Raw genomic sequence first — 21,337 nt, forward strand, 5'->3', positions numbered from 1 at the left:
CTTTAAATCACTGCACAAATTATTTATTAAATCTCCATGGCGCTCCCAACCACCATTCACATGCTTCATTTTGATGCAAATGTTGCTTTAGGTATTTTACATAGGCTTCTTTCAATGCCCATGATGTTTCCACCTTACCCTTGGCATACTTAAGAAAACTTAATCCCTCTTTTGTTCTCGATCCCTCGGAGACCCTTAAATGCAAATTTGGGTAGGATGTGGTTAAGAAAGGGAGAACAAATTTTGAAAAAGAAGCAATCTTTCTCACAAATTATGTAACCTGTAGAATCTGTCGTATAATTTTGATGCTCCCAAGACTACCCATAAAGTTGCCTACACTGCTTCAATTAGTGTTAGGAAGCATGTCGCCTTACAATCATGCTGCTTTGAAATTGAAAAATACCCAGATGAGAGCAAGAGGAAAGGAAAGATCCCACTGAAATTTAAAAATTAGCTAAAATTTTCCAATTTTCCCTTTTGGAGCTATGGCTCTAAAACTTATGTTTCGCAAAACACAAGCTTCGATTGCTTAAAGCTCCAGTTCTTCCTTTGATAAGGGTTTGGCAACGGGTCACACGAGGCATAGCAATGGCGGTCGTGTCGCTTGTAGATCTTACAAACTAATCTCAAGATCCCCAGATTAGGTTTTCTCCCAAGATTAGCATTTTGGGATTTATAACCCCATGGTTCATCATCTAAAACAAAATGATGTAATGATGAGGGTGTTGGGCTCTCACCTTGGGGGGAAGGATATAAATCTTAGGTTTGAGGGGGTGGGACATCTCAAGATTAAGAGCCGCCTCTCGAAATGAGTTTTCTTTACACTAATCTCAAGACCTCAATATTAATTTTTATTGCACGACGGCAAAGATCCTTCACGCCTCTTAGATTCAACTTCCATCGTTGATCCCACGACAAAGATCCTTCACGCCCCTTAGATTCAACTTCCATCGTCGATCCCACGATGGTTCACGTCTCTTAGATTCAACTTCCATCGTTGGCATTGGAACTTTCAAGTCGAAGAGAAATAAGGTATGCCTTTAATAAATATTTTTGGAAAATTGGACTTTGGGCAACTTGTAAACTCATGACAATTGAGCTTTCAAGTGAGTCATTATGCATTAGTTTTCTATCAAACATCACCAACGTCAACCCTATGGTTTGGTGTTCTTCTCTCAGCATAACAAAAGAGTCTTTTTGATCATTTGTTTTGAGCCTTATCTACACTAGTGTGGCCGGAAGCCTTCGGTCGCCCCCCCCCCCCCCCCCCCCCCCCCCCCCTCTCTCTCTCTCTCTCTCTCTCTCTCTCACATAGTTCCCTGTGTTCGCCAGAGGCTGCAGGCCACACTACCGCTTCAAGGAGGAGTTGACACGTGTCCAAGGGAGGGGGACCGGAATCTCTTCCTCCATTATAATAGTATAGATATAGATATGACCTTGCGTAGTAATTGTTGGCTATTAGGGTAGAGGAGATGACAAAAGAACGGTTCCCAAAGCTATAACAAAATTTGAATAAATCCATGGTATGTTTTCATTATTTGAATACTTGACAAGGTAGACATTTTGTACTCGGAGAGGTTCACATTAGCTATTTTTTGACATCATTTTGATCCAAAATCATAGAAGAATGAACCATGAAGATTTGAATTTTCTTAAATTGGCCGATACAATTTGAGCGTGCCCCTAAATCGGCTCCGCTATCCTAATGTGAACATGGAGCTTTCCTTGGCTATGTCACTTTCTTCACAGGGATTGTATATGGTTCAACAATCTCTTGCTCTCTGTGTATTACTTCTCCATCAAATATAAATAATGTGAGCCCTAGGAGTCGTTATCTTAGTACCTGTGTACCATGTTTGGCTATAAAAGAAGGACGAGAGAGAGAGAGAACCCATGCCAAAACCTTGTCGTCTTCTTTAGAGTGCACATCTATCACCAAAATTTCCCGAGGCTCTCCCTCTTGTATGCCAAGCTCCACATCCTTGGTAAGCTCTATCTTCATAAACACTTCCACACACACACATCCACATCCATCTGCAATCTTCACACATCTCACATACTATCTCTCTCACCATCTCACTTCGCACATAGCCTCTTCATTTGTCACGACATACATGGGGAGAGAAACAAAAAACAAAGCATTGGTGTAAAATCTTGATACACGCATACAAAAAATGTCTTGCATTAGTTATTGATATGCATACGATTTCCACAAAATTTTCTACACATAGCACTCTTACACACTTTCTTGTGCACACATATATGCATATGTGCATGAAATACACACATACATGCATCCATAGGCATACCCACATAACTGAAAACAAGGTCAACACTTGATCTACTCTCAAAATATTCTACCACTCTAACATGTTTCCGATGGGCAATTAACTATTGATAAGGTGGAGACTCATTCTAAGCCAGTCTGATGTGATGTCCGTGATGGCCAGTCTCAACAATGCTAAATACTAGAGTCCCTTGTTGAGCGACAATTGGGACTCTTGAGAGCGAGGATCAAAGTACACCCACCAACCTTGATGAGAAGGTAAAAGAGTCTGTCCTCGGATGTAGCCATGCTAGTCAGGTGGACTAGCCTCATCAATCCCTCTCATACAGGCAACCACCTTTTTATGGATGTCGTAGGTAGCACCAATAACTTGTGGACCAACCAAGGAACCATCTGACCAACATTGTAAAGAGCTTGTTGGCCGTAATCCCATCTAGCCCAATCATGTGAGTCCTCTCGCCTAGCTGACGCCCTTCTAGATCTCTCACATATGCATTCCATACAAGTAGTTGCCTCACTACCTTCTCGACACAAGAAGGTAAGTATGAAATCAAATCAAGATGTAATTTCTTCCAAATTCATAATGGGAAACACATAAATGGTGACAAATGAGACATATCCAAAGGTGCATCTATGAAGATGAATTTGATGGTTGGGCGCCAAACACTGACGGTATCTATAAATCCAAAATCAGGAGAGGTATGTATCAAAGCATGGTGCAAAAATAGTTTCCAAGGCTCAACCCACTGGCAATCCTCATCCAATCCTACAAGAAAACCAAAAGACTTGTGCCAATTGATGAGAGCACCATTGGGCAAGCTAAAAATAGCAAGAGAATTCTGTAGCCTGTCCAAGGTGGGTGTGTCATAACGTACAAAGAGTATAGTGTCATCTGTATGGGAATCGTTTAAAGGAATAGTAAGACCTCTCTCGTCAGTATTCCAGTCATGTTGTGAGCATGTGAGGGCACATGGGTTGCACAAGAGTCCAAAGCTCTTACTAGTCATCCTCCACTTGTCTGGCTTTTTCCTTGATTTTTGGCTTCAAATGTTTGTTATCCTTTATGATTTTTGAATCTAATTCCATTCCCAGGTTCCACTCTTACACTTCTTGGTCATCTGGTAACAACCAACTAGTATCCCCCCTTTCTTTCTTTTGGCCAAGGATTCGGCCTCCATCTATATCATTATCCCTGCTGCATATTCGTTGTAAGGAGTATCTGAATTAGCTAGGACTAGATCTCCTTCAAACACTGACTCATGACCACTACCTTTTGGTGTTTGCACATTCTCACTCCGTGTCAGTCCTATCTAGTCTTTCCATACATGGTCTTGCTCTATATGAAGCTATCTAAGGTATCTGGTTCTCTACTTCCTTTGAGTCTGTATCATCTAGACTTATTGGTCTTTCTCTTTCGTTTAATTCAATAAAGCTCTAAGGGTACTTCTCTTGTTGTTCTTGCACCCTTTATTGACCTAAAATTATATCAATCTCAGTTGTGGGGAATATATTCATAGATGCCATCATCCTTTCTGTCTTCTTCATGCCATGCTTTCGGCATAGGTCTTCAAATTGCATTGCTTTCTTCCATGTTTTGGTATTACTCATCTGGATCATTTTTTTAAATTTGGCCCCTATATATTGAGTGTTTGGTATGTTTAATCATGTATGGCCATGTGCACTCCTTAGCCACGATCTCCCCAACATTATACTGTAAGAACCTTGTATGTCCATCACCAAAAACTTTTCTTGAACTTTTCATAACCAACCTTAATTTGGAGATTCTCCACCATGAGGCCACTAGCTTGCACAATTCACTGATCGCCCATTCTAATTCATAATGATGGAGACTTCGGCTCAGTAATTCCCAAATTTTTTCAAATATGTTGGCCGAGTATGTTTACACTAGCATTTCTATCCAGGATTACTATGAATAGCGATTCCCATTGCTTCCAAAATTTTGTTATCTATTTGGATGATTAATACTCCATCATTCTTAATATTTGACCAACCTACTACCATGACTTCAGACTCTTTTTTATCTTTGTTTCTTAATGGATTTGCATGCATTAGGTAGACTCATTCTGATGTCACCCTATTCTATCGTGAGCCTTAGAATTATTTCACACACCTTAACATAAATTTCATCCTGCTCATTTCTAGAACGAAGATCTTGTTTCTGGATAGATGTCCTCGCATTGCCATGATTTTGTTGTTCTTCTCTGCTTCCTTGCTGATAAATCCTTTGGTGGAAAATCAGATTGTTCTTTTCGAACATTTTCTACTTCCAGACAATTTTTATCAACATTCTCCAAATCAGATTATGACTTACAAAATTTCCTTCTCAGGATTCTTTATTTCCATACTAGTCTCTGGGATTTATGTTGTCTTCTCAGGACTCTGCACACCAGAACCAATTGCGCAGATTCCAACTATCTTGGCCATTGAAGCTACTCAAGAAAGATTTTGAATGGATTGAGCCTTTGAGCACTCTGCTTTCTTTACTCTCAATCTTGAATGATATGAGAAGCCAAAACCCTTTGCTCTTGCCATTCGTCCACTTCTTTGAATTTCCCTTTAGCTTTCTGCACTGCTCTTTTCTTTCTCCACTTATGAATCTCTTTGCTATGCTTGGGCAGACTGATTGGATCCTTCGGTATTTCTTTGATGACAACACCAAAGCTTCTAGTGATTATGTGCAGTTGCACTGGCATTGGCACTGGCTCTGCCATCTTTCCCTCGGTGACTTCAACCTTCACATTTTTGAAACATTGTGCTAAAAAGTACCCGTACTTCCCACAGGTATAACAACTGAAATTCCTATTGGTAATCAACAACTTGTGACGATACATATTTTGTTTCTCTCAAGTGATGTATCTTGATTTTGCAGTTATTCTATAGATTCATACTTCTTTTAGGATTAGATTAGTATAACTCAATTCTAGTCATCGTGGGCAAGTCTACACGGCTAGTACCCTCACCGATGATTACCAATAATTGAATTGAGTGCTAGTTATGTGTTTTTCTCTTCTTTTACTTGTCGTTTGACTTCAATTATCTTCAACACTTGGGGGGTTGTGGTTTCAATGAAAATTTTTAAATTTATTTCCTTACTGATACGTTGCAAATGCTGGTTTGAAAAAGGAGGGGAGCTATGCTCAACTGGTCTCTGATGTTTAACCTGAGTAATATATTAGTGAACTATGATTACGATGGCTTGGGCACAAAATAAGATGAAATTTTTCTCTGATTACTGATGGTCTTCTGGCTAATATAGTTAGTATCTGGATTGCTAGACTCCTGGCCTGCTCATTGAGCTTGAGAATTTACTAATCTAAAGTATGATATCTCTGTAATACCTTATGCATATCATTAGTAGTTTTGGTTGCTTATCATGGATACTTATGGAAAAGAAGATAGTAGACTCTAGGAGTAGCTTTTTTTACACTTCTGACCCGGTTTTGTTGCTTTACTACGTGAGATTGGCATAAGAAGGACAATAAATGGTTTATAATGCTCTGGTATAAGAGTTGTGGTAAGGCCCTTATGTTTCCATGATACCCATTTACCAGGGGTTGCTAACTCTAGATTGACAGATTTGTAAAAACACTAACATGGAATATGATGGACTCTCCTATATTGGCTAAACCGTGGGATTAGCAACTATTTTTTTGGGCATGATTCAAGAAGGCATGACGTTGCTAAGTTATGTATTAGGCTTTTTTGGTATCCTACACAGGGCGGGCATGCTCTACCAGGTATGGATTGGCATACTACTCAAGCTTCAATACTAAGGTTTGAGCCTACTTCAGACTTAACGATGGTTCTCCCTAGCTAGGGTTTGAAGGGTTGAAATATATGATAAGTGGCTCTCTAGGATTTCATCTTTACATAAATTTTAATAGCGGGTAATTTTTTTTGGATGTGGTCTTGATTGGAGATCTGGTCTATGACTTATCTGCCGATCTTTAATCTTGGTCTCTGGCTATTCCTAGTCTTTTTACTGGGAATGGATTTTATTTTCAGGACTTGGCTCAATTTGGGTATGGTCTGCTAGTTAGGAAGATTAATTTTAAATATTGCTTAAACACCACCTGATTACTCATCTACTAGCTTTTGAATTTCAATACTTCCATTTCTACATTAGAAAGTCTGGCAGAGTTGCGTATATGATAGTGTCTACTTTGGCAAGTTTGGAGTTAAACTTGGGTAATCGTGGGGGATTTTTGCTTTGTCTTGCTGGCTTAGTATGCTGATCTTTTTGGCTTAGCTTTTTTAGACCACCACATGCTTTTATGATTGAACTTTTGATTTGTTATCCTTCTAATATAGTTCTACCATTTAGCTTTACCTAGTTGAAATCATACTGCTGTTTTTGTTGGAATTAGGGTTGCAGAGAAACACACACAGCTTGGAGAAGATGAAGGAAGCTCAAGGCACACAATAGAGAGTGTGTTACTTAGTGTGCAATGGAAAGATAGACAACCCTAGAGTGATGGGCGTATATACAATGCTTGGGGGACAAAACCTCCTAAAGAGGGAAAAAATGCCTCGGCGGTCCTAGTCTGTTCTGTAAGAACTAGGGAACTAGGCTCTCAGATCCTCCTCCCAACCTCCCTTTGTATAGGCACGCTCCTAGCCCCTTGCCCTAGATGGATCCCTTGTCCACACTGCCTAGCCTGGCCCTTGGCCATAGTCCGTGACTAACCTAGTTCTTAGGGTACAGGACCCTTGTCCTGACATTACTTCCCCCTTAAGGAAGAGTTTTCATCCTCGAAAACACAAGTAGTAATATCGTCTTAAGAATACCGATGTTTTCTTTATTGACGTCCCATAAGTGAGCCAGTTGTCTGTATGACCGATAATTGGTGCAGTGAGGAGGTTCAATGAAACCAAGAGCAACATCTTGATTTTCAACATTGTTGTCCGTTTGCAACCACTTGGGTCGAAATGGTAACTCCAGTTATAACTCACTTGAGTACTATAAAGGAGTAGCCACAACTAAGAGTCACTTGGGTCTAATTGGTAACTCCATTTATAACTCACTTGAGTACTGTAAAGGAGAAACCATAACGAAGAGTTGCCGAAAGGCATAACCATGTTCAGATCTTTTGAAGGTACTGGAATAATTCAAGGAAACCTTGGCGCAACTGTCCCTGAAGCTGAGAGCCAGATTTCCAACTCCCCACCACAAGAGGTATTCAAAGTCAAAAAATCGTACTTAAGCAAATTCTAAAATAGGGAGAAAATCATCTATTCAGAAATGTGTTGTTTTAACGTATGCTCTTAGCAGATCCTTTAGCGTAATATTACTCTTTGTAATCTGCCTATCCCCTTGGATAATTGACAGTACTGAGGTGTGTTTTCCTCACGGTTTACAGACAGTCGTCCTAGATGAGTGGTAAACAGGGAATCACAGTATTGTACAATCATCGTGGTTAACTTGAGAAAATCTACAAACTCCCAAACCGAGCCATGACCTCTATTGGTGATTAGTAGACCCAAAAGTTATCTCATAGAGATAGTGCTCATAGAGTGCAGAATGCTTCATAAGCAACAACCTTAGGAATATGCATGCCGTTCGAAATCAGCCTTTGCTAAACACTAGGGCCCATAACGCCTAGTGTGCATGCATTTAGCAAAAACTAACCCGAACCTGTATATCCATACTAGTCCTTGCCAATACTTATGGCCAAAATGTGATGCGCCTAGCACACATTAAAAGGAATGTAAATAGTTTCGAAAAGAAACTAAATACTTTTAGTTGCAATCTCTTGCAAGCCTTGCTGAAACGTCTGAATCACATTAGAAGGTGAAACATTGATCACTTCTAGGTACAGACAATGAAACTTTTTCATTAACAACTTATAGCTTTGCTATATGTATAAACAACCATCTCTAATGTTGTTTAGCGTTACTTGTACCTTAATAAGTCATTCTGAGTATCCGACAATTTCTGGCCACGAAATTGCTCCTGATACGTCGTGCTAAAAATGGTCTATAAAATAGATGTGACCAGCACCTAGGGACTTTGTCGTGACACATAATTGAAATAATGGCGCCAGTGTCCGTCTAGAGACTCATATTCTCCACATGTGGAATATGTCTCATGGAAGGATGTGTAAAAAAGAACACCCTTCAAGTACATGATGTACTTGTGTGTGGAGGTAACTGCAAACACTCTACGACGGGAGTGAGAGGGACCCTCATTAGTCTTGCTCCACTGGCTAAACCGAACTCCTTGAGTTCCTAGACCATGTTGTATCCCATGTGACAACATGTGCCAAATTGAACCCTACAAGGAGGCTCGTAACTGCATAAGACAGAAAGACAGATTGGACACTTGGCCCAAAATACTTTGTGCCGGCATGCCCTAAACACCAAGCAAAGCATACTAAACATGGAAAGGAGCACGTCCTCTACCTAAAAAACAAACAGTATTGCACTGGGAACCCTGGTTGTTGCCTTTGCAACCCAAGCCCTTGAATTAGAATCTACGTAGTCAAATCCCTTGATAAGACTTCTTTGTAGAAACTGCTTAACTAGGAGATAACGATAACCAACATAGTTATCCGTGTACAGATTGAGTGGAATTAATTTAAAAAGTGTGTTCGTTTGCTACCGCGTGGTAGATTGCAGAATTCTTTCCTTGAAAGTAGATATGGGAGAGATCAATGTGTGAACCTCAATGCAGATCAAACTGTGATCCTTAATGCCTATGGGGTGATGTAGCAATGACTCGCTGGGTCTTACCCCAAAACCGTATGTCCATAGACACTTCGTAGTGCTATAGAGAGAGTAGGAGACCCACACGAGTGAACTACTGATCCCTTACAACCATGTTGTCACCCCTGATTGCTGCGTCTATACTCCGTGGTAGAGATCAGCCGGTGTGAGGTTAAGATTATCAAGAAATGCACATGAGCATTTGCACTGAAAACAAGTAGTGAAAAAATGACACCCTAAACATCCGTAATGATATCTGTAATGACAAGACGCTTGCTTGTCAATTAACGTTAATGTGTACTCCACTGGGTAGAGCTGTTTGATCTTGAGAACAATCATCCAAGGAATACCAACCAGTGGATCTTATCCTAGATTTAGCAATGGCCCGTAGCCAGCGTGCGTGGTTCATAGCCCGTATGGCAATGAGTGTTCAATCAATAAACCGATGAAAATAAATGTGAATGACACCTTGGCCAATTTGTAGTTGAGATTGTAGAGCATCTTGGCTCAGGAGAACTCAGTAGTGAAACATGAAACAAACTTCGTAGAAAATTTTCATTTTGTTCGTTAGAGAAAGAGATGAAGAACGAACATAAGAGCATGTTGGGTTGAGGAACTTTCCTTACATTGCTAGTGTGTGTGTGCCCAGAATGTGTGCTCTTAGACATCTTATGCCTGACTGCCAGCTTATCGTATAAGCATGCAACCGTCTGACTATATGGTGTTCGCATCGCGAGAGGGAACACAAGTCACATCTTGACCATCTACCGTGTATTTGTTGTGAATCCAGTAGAAGTTTTAGGTTGTTTTGTGTGCCTTGATAGCAACCAAAAATTATGGGAAACAATGCATAACTAATAGTGTCCTTGACAGAGTGATTTGTGAGAGCGTACTTTATACCATTTGGGTAGCATGCCTTGCATACAAAAACGGAAGCCCGTGGCTACCGTGACAACCGTTGAAGTCAACACCTAAGTGCCTTGCACCAGTTAGACTGGTAGGGATTCGATGAGATGATATCCTGAATAATGTAGGTGCCCCAAACTTGGTTGCCAACTGCTCTTGTCACTGAGGTAATCGGAGTACGAATTAGAAGCCTTGTGTCATGTGAAATGGGCCAAGCATTTGGCTTTTCATAATACTGTCCAAAGTAAATGTGAAACGTAAAGTTGTAGGACACGTGTATCATATACACCCTAATTCAGTGATCTTGCATGCATCTCAGAATGTTTTCGGCAGATCATATAAGCCTAGATAATGTGATTGGTTGTACCAAAAATGACTATGGAAGAAAAAACAATTGGAGCGTAACAGTACCCAATTCAAAAAAACGTACAATACGCTGAAAATCCATATTGAAGTATGAGAAAATGGCTAAGATAACATGTTCAAAAGCCATATAACTACTTTGCCGTGCACCAAAACTGGAGTTTATGTCAAATCACGAACTCATGCATCATGCTTAAGTTGTCCGACATGTGGGCACTACTTTTTTTGATGTGTTCCTAAGCAAATAAAGCATAATTTTTGACTTTTTGCACGTTGAAATTAGGATGGTGATAGGTGCTTCTTGACCACGTTGTTCGTGCCCCGATTTGTTCCGACAATCGAATTATTGTGGACATGTTGGACCTCTTTGGTCATAACTGGTAAATTGGCAACCCCCTGGGTTGCTGGCAAGTGGAGAGCTGATTCTGGTAGCATTCGGTAAATTAGTTGTGTAAGATTTTCTACTTGTGTAACCAAGATTTGAACCCTGACAGCGAGCTTGCGAAATCAGGCATCAAAAGTTTTCCAGTCCTGTCGAGTGACAAACTCCCTAGCATCTGGCAATTGACTGTCATCCTCTAGAATATCCAACACGCTTTGAGGAGGAGGGGTTGATAAATGAGGAGACAGAGATAGATCACCTGGGTTGCACCGTCCATCCCTGTTGCCACGATGGTACTCTCCGTGAGAGTATCCGGCCCCATGACATCCATAGGTGGAGCCAATTCGATGTATTCAAAGTCAAACATGTGTTGATCATCAATTTCCGCACTCATGGCAAATCTGTGTTGTGCGAACAAAAGAGAAAACAGTACCTTGGAATGCAACAAAAACTCGTAACCGTATCGAACACATAGGTAGTTAGCCGTGCTAACCTCGCCGGCGGTCGTAAATTGTTGGAAGCGTCGACTCGTATGTTGCTTCAACGACTCTTGAAGTCGTCGCTTGAACGAATCTGGAAGTCATCGCTAAAAAAAAATCTGCAGGTGCTGCAATCTTCTGCAGGTACTGAGCGTAGTCCGCCGACCTCGAGAGAGCCGATGTGAAGCCGAGAGTTTTTCTTGCTTGAGTTGCTCGGGTTTGCTTCACCGCTTCAACTTGCTGAATTTCCTATGGGAAAGGCTACTTACAGCGGCCAAGGCCTAAGTTAATGTCCAAAGGCCTTCCAAATGTGAAAATAGCGTGATTTTCTGAAGCCCAAGCTCACAGGCAGCATGCTGCCTTCTGCGAGCTACAAGATGATGATGGAGGGGCTATGCGAGGCCGGCTATGGCCGCAAGAAGATGGCGCAAGGTTCTACCTCCCCATGGCGCCCCTTCCAAGACCGAGACCTTGCAAAATCACCCACTACACACTCGTTTCCAAAAAAGGAAAGCCTGCCCGAATTGGCAAGAAAATCGTCTAAAAATGGAAAAGGCCCAAAAAAGCCACCCAAAGAGCCTGCTTTTAGGGACCTAAAGAGACCACGTCTAGAGAGAGAGTGGAAGAGACTCCTAAGCTCTGATACCAGTGTAAGAACTAGGGAACTAGGCTCTCAGATCCTCCTCCCAACCTCCCTATATATAGGCGGGCTCCTAGCCCCTTGCCCTAGACGGATCCCCTGTCCACACTGCCTAGCCCGGTCCTTGGCCGTAGTCCGCGACTAACCTAGTTCTTAGGGTACAGGACCCTTGTCCTGACATGTTCACACGCATCACTTGCACATGTATATGGTAACAAATCCCCCCCTGGAGTGATGCGATGAACGAGAGCTGGCACATGAGTAAAGGGAAGTGCCATGCCCTGAGGACATGATTAGTCCACAAAGGGGAGTAAGCCCAAAGCTTTGCGGAAAACTTCAAGCTTCTCACGAGACAATGCCTTTGTGAAAAGATCTGCAAGGTTGTCCTGTGTTGGCATATAAGCCAAGCTGATCTCTCCTGCTGAGAGCCTCTCCCTGACATAGTGGTAATGCACCTCAATGTGCTTTGTGTGAGAATGAAAAAATGGGTTCCTCGCAACTGCGAATGAGCTCTGAATGTCATTGTAGATAGTGTTGGCAGTGTCATGTCCAACACCCAAATCAGCCATAAAACGTCTGAGCCATACACACTCAACCATAGATGTGAAGACTACCTTGTACTCAGCCTCACAACTCGAAGTGGCCACATTAGGCTGCTTCTTGCTCAACCATGATATACATGAACTGCCAAGCATGAAACAAAAACCACTTGTGGACACTCGCGTGTCAAAACAACCAGCCCAATATGAGTCTGAAAAAGCATGTAAGTCTGGCGGCAATGATCCCCCCTTGGGATAAAACAAGCCAAGATGTAAAGTGCCACTAAGGTAGCGGAAAATCCTCTTGACAGCCTACCAATGCTTAGACCCTGGGCTATGCATAAATCTGCTAACCTGTGAGACTGCAAACTGAATATCCGGCCTCGTGTTGCATACATAAATGAGGCAGCCAATAGCAGTTTGATAGAGTGACATCAGTAGGATCGCCAGCATCATGTAGACTCAACTTCAAACCTGTTTCCATGGGAGTGGCAATAGGTTTGCAATCCTCAAGTCCAAAATTACATAGCAATGTCTCTATGTAACTTTTCTGGCACAAGGCAATACCACCATCACACTGCTTAAACTGTATACCCAAGTAATGATGCAGCAACCCCAAATCTTTCATCTTGAAAGTAGCATTCACATCAGCCTTAAATTCAGCAATATGTCTCTCATTTGGTCCAGTGATCAGCAAATCATTGACATAAAGAACCACAATGAGAAGTACATCACCCTCACGCTTTACATACAATCTGGTTTCTGTTGGACTATTACGAAAGCCTCGTTTGACCAAATGAGTGTCAGCTTTCTCATACCAAGCACAAGGAGATTGCTTCAAACCATACAAAGCCTTCTTACATCTGCACACTTTGTCCTCTTGTCCTTTTATGACAAAACCACGAGGCTTCATTACATAAACTTCCTCAAATATATCACCATTCATCAAGAAAGCAGTAATAATGTCTGATTGATGTACATCCCAACCAAAATGAGCTTCCAATACACATAAAAAACGCACAGTAGTCATATGACAAGTGGGAGCAAAAGTCTCTTCATAATCTATGTCTTTTTGCAGTGCATAACTCTGTGCAACAAGTCGAGCCTTATGGCGATCGATCTCACCATCCGGATTGCGTTTCAACTTGTAAACCCACTTCGTACCAATGGCCTTTTTGCCAGGAGGAAAATCACATAAAGTCCATGTGTCATTTTCTATAAGTGCATCATATTCTGATTGCATGGCAACCATCCAATTTTTTGAATTATGTGCTTCATCAAAAGACAGAGGCTCCTCAACATCATGTAAGCTAGACACAACCAAAGCATAACAACCTGATGCATAAGATGCATGGCGAGAGCCTGAACGAGTATGACTAGACAAAGGTGCATCCAATTTACTATCACGCAAAGTGTGCACCAGCCATTTTGGCATACCTCTAGCTTGCTCATTTTCAGCCCTTTACTCATCAAGTATATCATGTACATATACATCAGTAATAGGCTTATCTGTAACATTTTTAGAAACCCCCATAGGCTGTACATTTGCCTCATTGGAACTTACATTCGTATTTCCACCATTGAAAAGAAGCAACAAAGTGTCATAAATGTCCTATGAGCTTACATTATTGTCTCTAGTACATAACAACAAGGGTTGAACAGAATCTTCCACAAATACTACATCCCGTGAAACCAGAATACGTTTTGTTTGCGGATGATACAACCTGTAACCTTTGCTTTTAGCACTATAACCAACAAAAATACATTTGACAGCCTCATCATCCAATTTTTTGCGCCGTGTTTGTGGCACCAAAGCATATACCAAACAGTCAAAAACACGCATGTGCTCAATAGAAGGCTTTCTACCATGACATGCTTCATATGGAGTAATAGACTGCAAAGCTTTCGTAGGACACTTGTTTAGGAAATAAGTGGCACACATGATGGCCTCAAGCCAAAAAGAATGCGGTAAAGCTTGACTTTTGACCATACATCGTGCCATTTCCGTAAGTAACCTGTTTTTCCTCTCAGCAACACCATTTTGCTGAGGTATATAAGGCATTGTACATTGGTGTTTTATCCCACGACTATCCAAAAATGCATTAAATTCATGAGACATATACTCCCCCCCTCGATCGAAACGGAGGGTGCCCATAGTACATTTTGATACATTTTCAGCCATAGCATTAAATTGTTTGAAGCACATAAAAACTTCGGACTTCGCTTTAAGCAGAAATACCCATGCATGCCTAGAGTAATCATCAATGAAAGTCACAAAGTAAAGGTAATTGCCCAACGATGGAGTTTGCATGGGCCCATAAACATCACTATGCACAAGCTGTAACCTGCATGTGGCCCGAACTGAACCATCCTTTGGAAACTTAGAACGTTGCATCTTACCCAAAATACAGCCTTCACAAACATATTTGGCAGGTGCTTCAAGAGCCGGCAAAGAAGCAACCATATTAGATTTTTGCAAACGCAGCAAACTGGAAAAATTCAGATGACCAAAACGTGCATGCGGACAACAGGATTGTAAGTGCACTCTACACTAAAAGCCCATTCTACATCAACATCAGCAACACAATCTCCTTTCACAGAAGACTCAACAATGGATGCATTTGTAGTGGAGCCAGCATTTGTAGTGGAACCACCCTCTTTCTTCTTAGCCTCTTTGGTCTTCAACTTAGCACATGACTTGATCAAGTGATCATTAGCTTTACAGCCAGAATTTCCAGACGAGAAATGCTGCCAACAGAAGCATTAGGAACAGAAGTTTTGCCACTCGCAGTAGAATCATAAGAAGTGATTGCATTGTTGTTACCACCCTTTCTTTGAGAAGCAATAAAAGCCTGTTCAAGTGCACGCTGTCTAGTCCTTTTTTTTTTGGAAAGTGACTCTTGCAACAGCAATGTGCATAATGCATCAAACTTGACAACTTCTAGATTTCCTTGGGTCATAAGTCTCCAAGTACTAGCAAAAGTCTAGTAAGGCATCAAGAACAGTCTGCACAAGGGAACTGTCTGAAATGACTTCACCTGCAGACAGAGATAATTTTCTCATTGATATCCTTGACACCAGCAAGAAAAGTGTCCATATCATCTTCCTCATGCATAATCTTCGACTCCATATCTTTATGCAGCAAAGCAATTTTAGCCTCATTCTGGCTTGCATAAATACCTGCTAGAATATCCCAAGCCTGTTTTGCAGATTTTGTTGAACTGATGTGAGGAACAATGGTGCGCTTCACAGACAACACAATCAATGCATGAGCCTGTGCATCCTTTACATCCCAACGAACTTGTTCTACCATAGGCAAAACAACTTTAATAGCAGCAATCCTTGCAGCAAGACCTGCAACATCCTCAACATCGCCTACATCCTCAGAACCAGGACGTACATCAATGCCCTGCACAATATTCCACACGCCCTTTGACACAAGAACGTGTTGCATTATATAAGCCCACATAGGGTAATTGTTGCCATCCAACTTGTCCTTAGCAACAAACAACTTGAAGACATCTGTGTTGTTGTCAGCCATGGTAAATGTTGCACCTGATGTGAAAACTGCCCGAAAATAGGAGAAACGGAGCGGGAACAACACGTGCTATATAGCACAAACCGTAGAAGCCTGTGAGGCACCTGTTATGCAGACAACGGCATTGACTGAAATTTTGCACAAAATGACAAAATTGCATGTGCAGACCTGCCTGTAGTTGAAACGGAGGCCGAAATGAGCCCGAATCAGAAATTTGAGCAGAATAAGCTCTACGAGCTTGCTCGAAACATTTGTCGACCTGCGAACACTCGCCAGACCTCATTGTAATCGGAGAAAGTGAGCAAGCGTGTGCTGGAGCAGTTGGCGACTAAGCTCGGGAGGACGTAACCTGCTCTGATACCAATTGTTGGAATTAGGGTTGCAGAGAAACACACACAGCTTGGAGAAGACGAAGGAAGCTCAAGGCACACAATAGAGAGTGTGTTACTTAGTGTGCAATGGAATATAGATAGCCCTAGAGTGATGGGCGTATATACAATGCTCGAGGGAAAAAAACCTCCTAAAGAGGGAAAAAGTGCCCCGGCGGTCCTAGTGTGTTCATACACATCACTACCACATGTATATGGTAACAGTTTTTGGACATGTGGAGAATCAACTACACATGATAATTTCAGTCAAAGGGAAGATAAGTTATTACTTTGTATGGATTTCAAACGGGCACAAATGTATGCTGAAATGATTGAACAAAAGTTATGGATGACAAAGGTTCAATACGACACAACATTTGACACTAAATGGAAAGATTTCAAGAAAGTTACTTGTTCTTCTATCAAATAAGTCTTTTCCATAAAGCATGTCCATGGTATCAACAAAGATCGATCACACAAAAGGTGGTTTGATAAAGAATGTCAAGATGCTCGAAAGTCCTTGATAAAGCTAGATGCAACTATGGACAAAGACAACTATCAAAGTCATTTGCATACATATACAGCCTCGATTCAAAAGAAGATAAGAACATGGAAAGTCAAGCATATATTTTTCCAAGTCCAAGAAAAGGCACGTACATGTGGAAGATTTTGGAAAAACTTGAGGGGCAAGCGGAATGAGAATTTTGGTAACTTGAGTCTTGTGGATATGTACACACATTGTAGACAACTATATGAGCAATCAAATGCAAAAAAGATGCCATTTTATGGTTCACTCCCATGGATGACCTCTTTTTTTACTATGGTGTGTAAGGCTATAAAACTTCACCACTCACAAAGCGAGAGATCTTCAAGGTATCAAGCCAGAAATGATTAAATGAACGGGTGATTTTACACATGAGTGGATGTGTTATATGTTCGACCTTGCACTTCAACATGATATGCCTTGTGATCGGAGCACTAATTGGGTCAAGCCTTTGCATAAAGGAGGGAATGTAAAGAATGTAAATAACTAATGTACTATAATGATGGGGCCTCTTATAGCAAAGTTGTTTGGGTGCATAATGGAGATAAAATTGAGTGGTTGGGCTGAAGAGAATGGCAAGCGTGCAAAAGGACAAGTGGGTTTTTGTCGTTGTCATAGCACTATTGATGATGTTGTTACTCTTCTTGCTCTCATGGAGGAAATTTCGTTAAAAGGCAAGTGATTGTATTGTTTCTGTGTGGACTTCATTAGGAGAAATATGAACCTTGCATAGGCCTTGTAAGGAATCCTAATTTTTAGGGATTAAGGCTAATGTTGTGTGGGGTTTAGGGGGCAAGGGCATTGAAGAAGGTAGTTTTGAGTAGGATTTTCTAGCCTTTTTTTAAGACAAATGTAGGATGTGGACCTAAAGGGTTACTTTCTCTCTCTAGCTTCTTTTTAAAGTGAAGGAAGCATAGGGGTGTGTCCACATCAGCAAAAACGTGGGTCACAAAGAGACAAAATTTGACTTTAAAAAAATAAATCATTTTTACTTGTTTCTAACTTAAAACTCCCTCCCAACATATATATATATATCCAAAAATCATTTTTTGACCCATTTTTTAACCCACAAGCTTAGAAAGTCCATTTTTTCAAAACTCTTTTCCCCCAAAAAGTAATAAAAATTTTGTTCTCTCCTCCTCCTCCCTCCTCCCTCTTCTCTCTCTCTCCCTCTCCCTCTTCTCTCCCTCCTTGCCCCAACCTTCCTCCTCCTCCCCAATCTCTCCCTCCCCCCCCTCCCTCCTTCTCTCCTCCCATCTTCCTCAACCTCTCTACCCTTCCCCCTCTATCTTTTCATCATTTGCTTTCTCATGCAACAGCTTCCATGGTGCTCACGGACATCACAAATGGTTTGCTTCCACCGCCACGTACTCTGCACACCAAAAGCATACATATTCGCTTACCCACGGCATTTGCACCGAAGACCACTAGTGAAGGTGATCAAAGGTCATCACAGGAACGTCGCACCGCTTGTGAGACCAATGTTGACATTTGGGTGGATGGCCATTTGTACCCTTACGATCCTATAGGCCGCTTCCATCCACCGTTTAATAGACTTTCCACATTTCTTCAATTTCTTGGGAGGGGAGAAGCAGGTTTGTTAGGCTATTGCAAGCGGTTGTGTATGGGTGCAGGTGCTTCTTTGCATATATGGATGTACGAATGTCAAGCTCTTCATCTCAAGACGACGGCATTACAAGAGAGTGTTGCCTCTTCGGAGAGGGTAGTTAAAACTCTTGAACAACAAATGCAAGAAAAGGAGTCCCACATCCAGAAGCTTACCAACACCATCACATACTTGAAAGAAACACCCCTTGGTGCAAGGGAACGCAAACGCACGTATTCATCCATTGAAACTCTTGCACATTCGGGAGGAGCACGCAAACGACGAGTTACAGCCACAAGGTGATTTGGTCTTTACTTGCATGATGCATTCTTACTTCACACTATTTTCTAATATTTATGTTTATTTGTTGCTAGAAACTTCGTCTAGGAGGCATGCGGTGGAACAAGCCAAGATGATCGAGTCAACCTTCTCACTAGTTGTCTCAATACCTAGGACGTGATTTCTATCTTACAATCACCTGGAGATAAGCACATTAAGAATGCAGTCACCAAGGACCTTATGGGTAAATTAAGAAATGTGGTTAGTGATGATGACGTTCAACAAGCTTGTGATGAGGCTAGAATCAGCACCAAAGCCTATCAGGCTATTTTCCAACTCCTAAAGGATGCCCTCAAAGAACATGGCATTGTGGAAAACCTATTTCCCGTTCCTCACAAGGTCAAGCTCGCAAAGAAGGCCACAAACGAAGATGTGTTCTCCCACATTGGGACATACCTACACATTGAGGACACAATGCCAACTTCCCTTTATGCTTCGTGCGCAACAAAGACAAGGGGAAAAGGTAAGAAACAATCCATAAGACCTTCGGAGAAGGGCTTTCCTTACACAATGTGGAACAATATTTTCATGTATCTTAGAAGGCTTCAAGAAGCCATGCTTAGATTTTACGAGTTACCTGAAGAAGGTGACACACTTTACGTTTTTCTTTGGTATTATTCTTATCATAGACTCTGAAGTGTAAGGTCTTAGCACTATTTATTTTGTAGTGCTTGGCACAAAAGTCGCTTTTGTGCTGAAACTCGATGAGTGTCAAATAGTGAAAGGCCTGAAGTCGCGGAGCGGAGCGTGGGTCGACTCTCTCTCTCACACACACACAGTGAGCTTACACAGTACAGTACGCAGAGAGATCTGTTAGAAGGGTTATCTCCCAAAAATTCTTAGTATTCACAAAGAATATGTTAGTATATACAAAGAGTTAGAGGTAAGTGAGTTAGGCGGGCGGCCGGCCATATCCGCATAAGAGGCCACTTGGGCTTCAATCCCAACAACCTCCCACTTAAAGTCCAATGTGGCACTTTAAGTAACTGTAAATCTATGAACATAAATGTACAAAGATTTACATGGCTGCCATCTATCCAATGCCCAATAACTCACGACAATGCACAAAGCCCTCTCCTGGAAGTCCCTTTGTGAGTAGATCAGCAGGATTGTCCTTGGTGTGGATCTTCAGCAGTTGTATCTGCTTGTCTTCAAGTACTTCCCTAATGAAGTGATACTTCACATCAATATGCTTAGTCTTCGAATGGAACACTGGATTCTTTGCCAATTGTATAGCACTTTGACTATCACAATATAACTCTGGCATATCTGCATTGATTCCCAAGTCTGCAACCAATCTACCAAGCCAAATAGCTTCTTTGCATGCCTCATTTGCTGCAACATACTCAGCTTCTGTAGTAGACTGCGTAACACAATCTTGTAATCGAGATCGCCATGATATGGCACCTCCAGCCAATGTAAAGACATAGCCTGATGTAGATCTCCTCTTATCCAAGTCTCCTGCATAATCTGAGTCAGTGTATCCTCTGACACTCAAATCCTGACTACCATAGCATATGCGCATACTCTTTGTATGTTTTAAGTATCTCATGATACCTTTCACTGCCTCCCAATGTTTCTTGCCGGGATTTGACATATATCTGCTAACCACTCCCACTGCAAATGCAATATCCGGACGTGTAGCAATCATTGCATACATCAAACTACCCACTGCAGACGCATATGGAATCTTATCCATTTCAGCCTTTTCTTCCTCAGACACAGGACAATCTTGTTTGCTAAGTTTCACATATGGTGGCAATGGAACACTCAATGCCTTTCCCTTCTCCATATTAAAACGTTGCAAAACCTTGTCAATATACTCTGTTTGAGATAACCAAATCAACTTCTTTGATCTGTCTCTCTCAATGCGCATACCAAGTATATGACTTGCCTCACCCATGTCTTTCATGTCAAACGATTTTGCCATCTTTGACTTCAAAGCTGAAATTTCTTCCAAGTGTTTGCCAGCAATCAACATGTCATCCACATACAAAATAAGGATCAGCCAACTGCCATCCTTAGCCTTCTTTGTATATAGACAGTGATCGAACTCACTACGTTTGTAGCCTTGAGAAAGCATAAACTGGTGGAACTTATGGTACCATGCCCTCGGTGATTGTTTTAAGCCATAAAGACTCTTTAACAACTGGCATACCAAATGTTCCATGCCTTTCTCAACAAACCCTTCTGGCTGCTGCATGTAAATTTCCACATCTAAATCACCATGCAAGAACGCTGTCTTGACATCCATTTGGTGCAACACCAAATCCAATATAGCAACCAATGCAAGAAAGCATCTCAATGTAGTCATCTTGACCACTGGAGAGAAGACTTCATCAAAGTCAATGCCTTGTTCTTGCTTAAAGCCCTTGGCAACAAGCCTTGCTTTGTACTTTGGCTGACTATCATGAGCGGTGATCTTATACCTGTAAACCCATTTACAAGGTAGAGCCTTTTTGCCCTGTGGTAATTTAACCAACTTCCATGTCTGGTTTTTATGCAGAGCTGTCATCTCTGACTGCATGGCCAACTGCCATTTTTTCGAGTCAACCACTTGTAATGCTTCCTTGTAACAAGATGGTTCTCCGCAATCTGTGAGCATGACATAATTTAGAGA

Source organism: Adiantum capillus-veneris, chromosome 9, assembly GCF_014529385.1.
Source record: "Adiantum capillus-veneris isolate H3 chromosome 9, ASM1452938v2, whole genome shotgun sequence".
In the NCBI taxonomy this organism is placed as follows: domain Eukaryota; kingdom Viridiplantae; phylum Streptophyta; class Polypodiopsida; order Polypodiales; family Pteridaceae; genus Adiantum; species Adiantum capillus-veneris.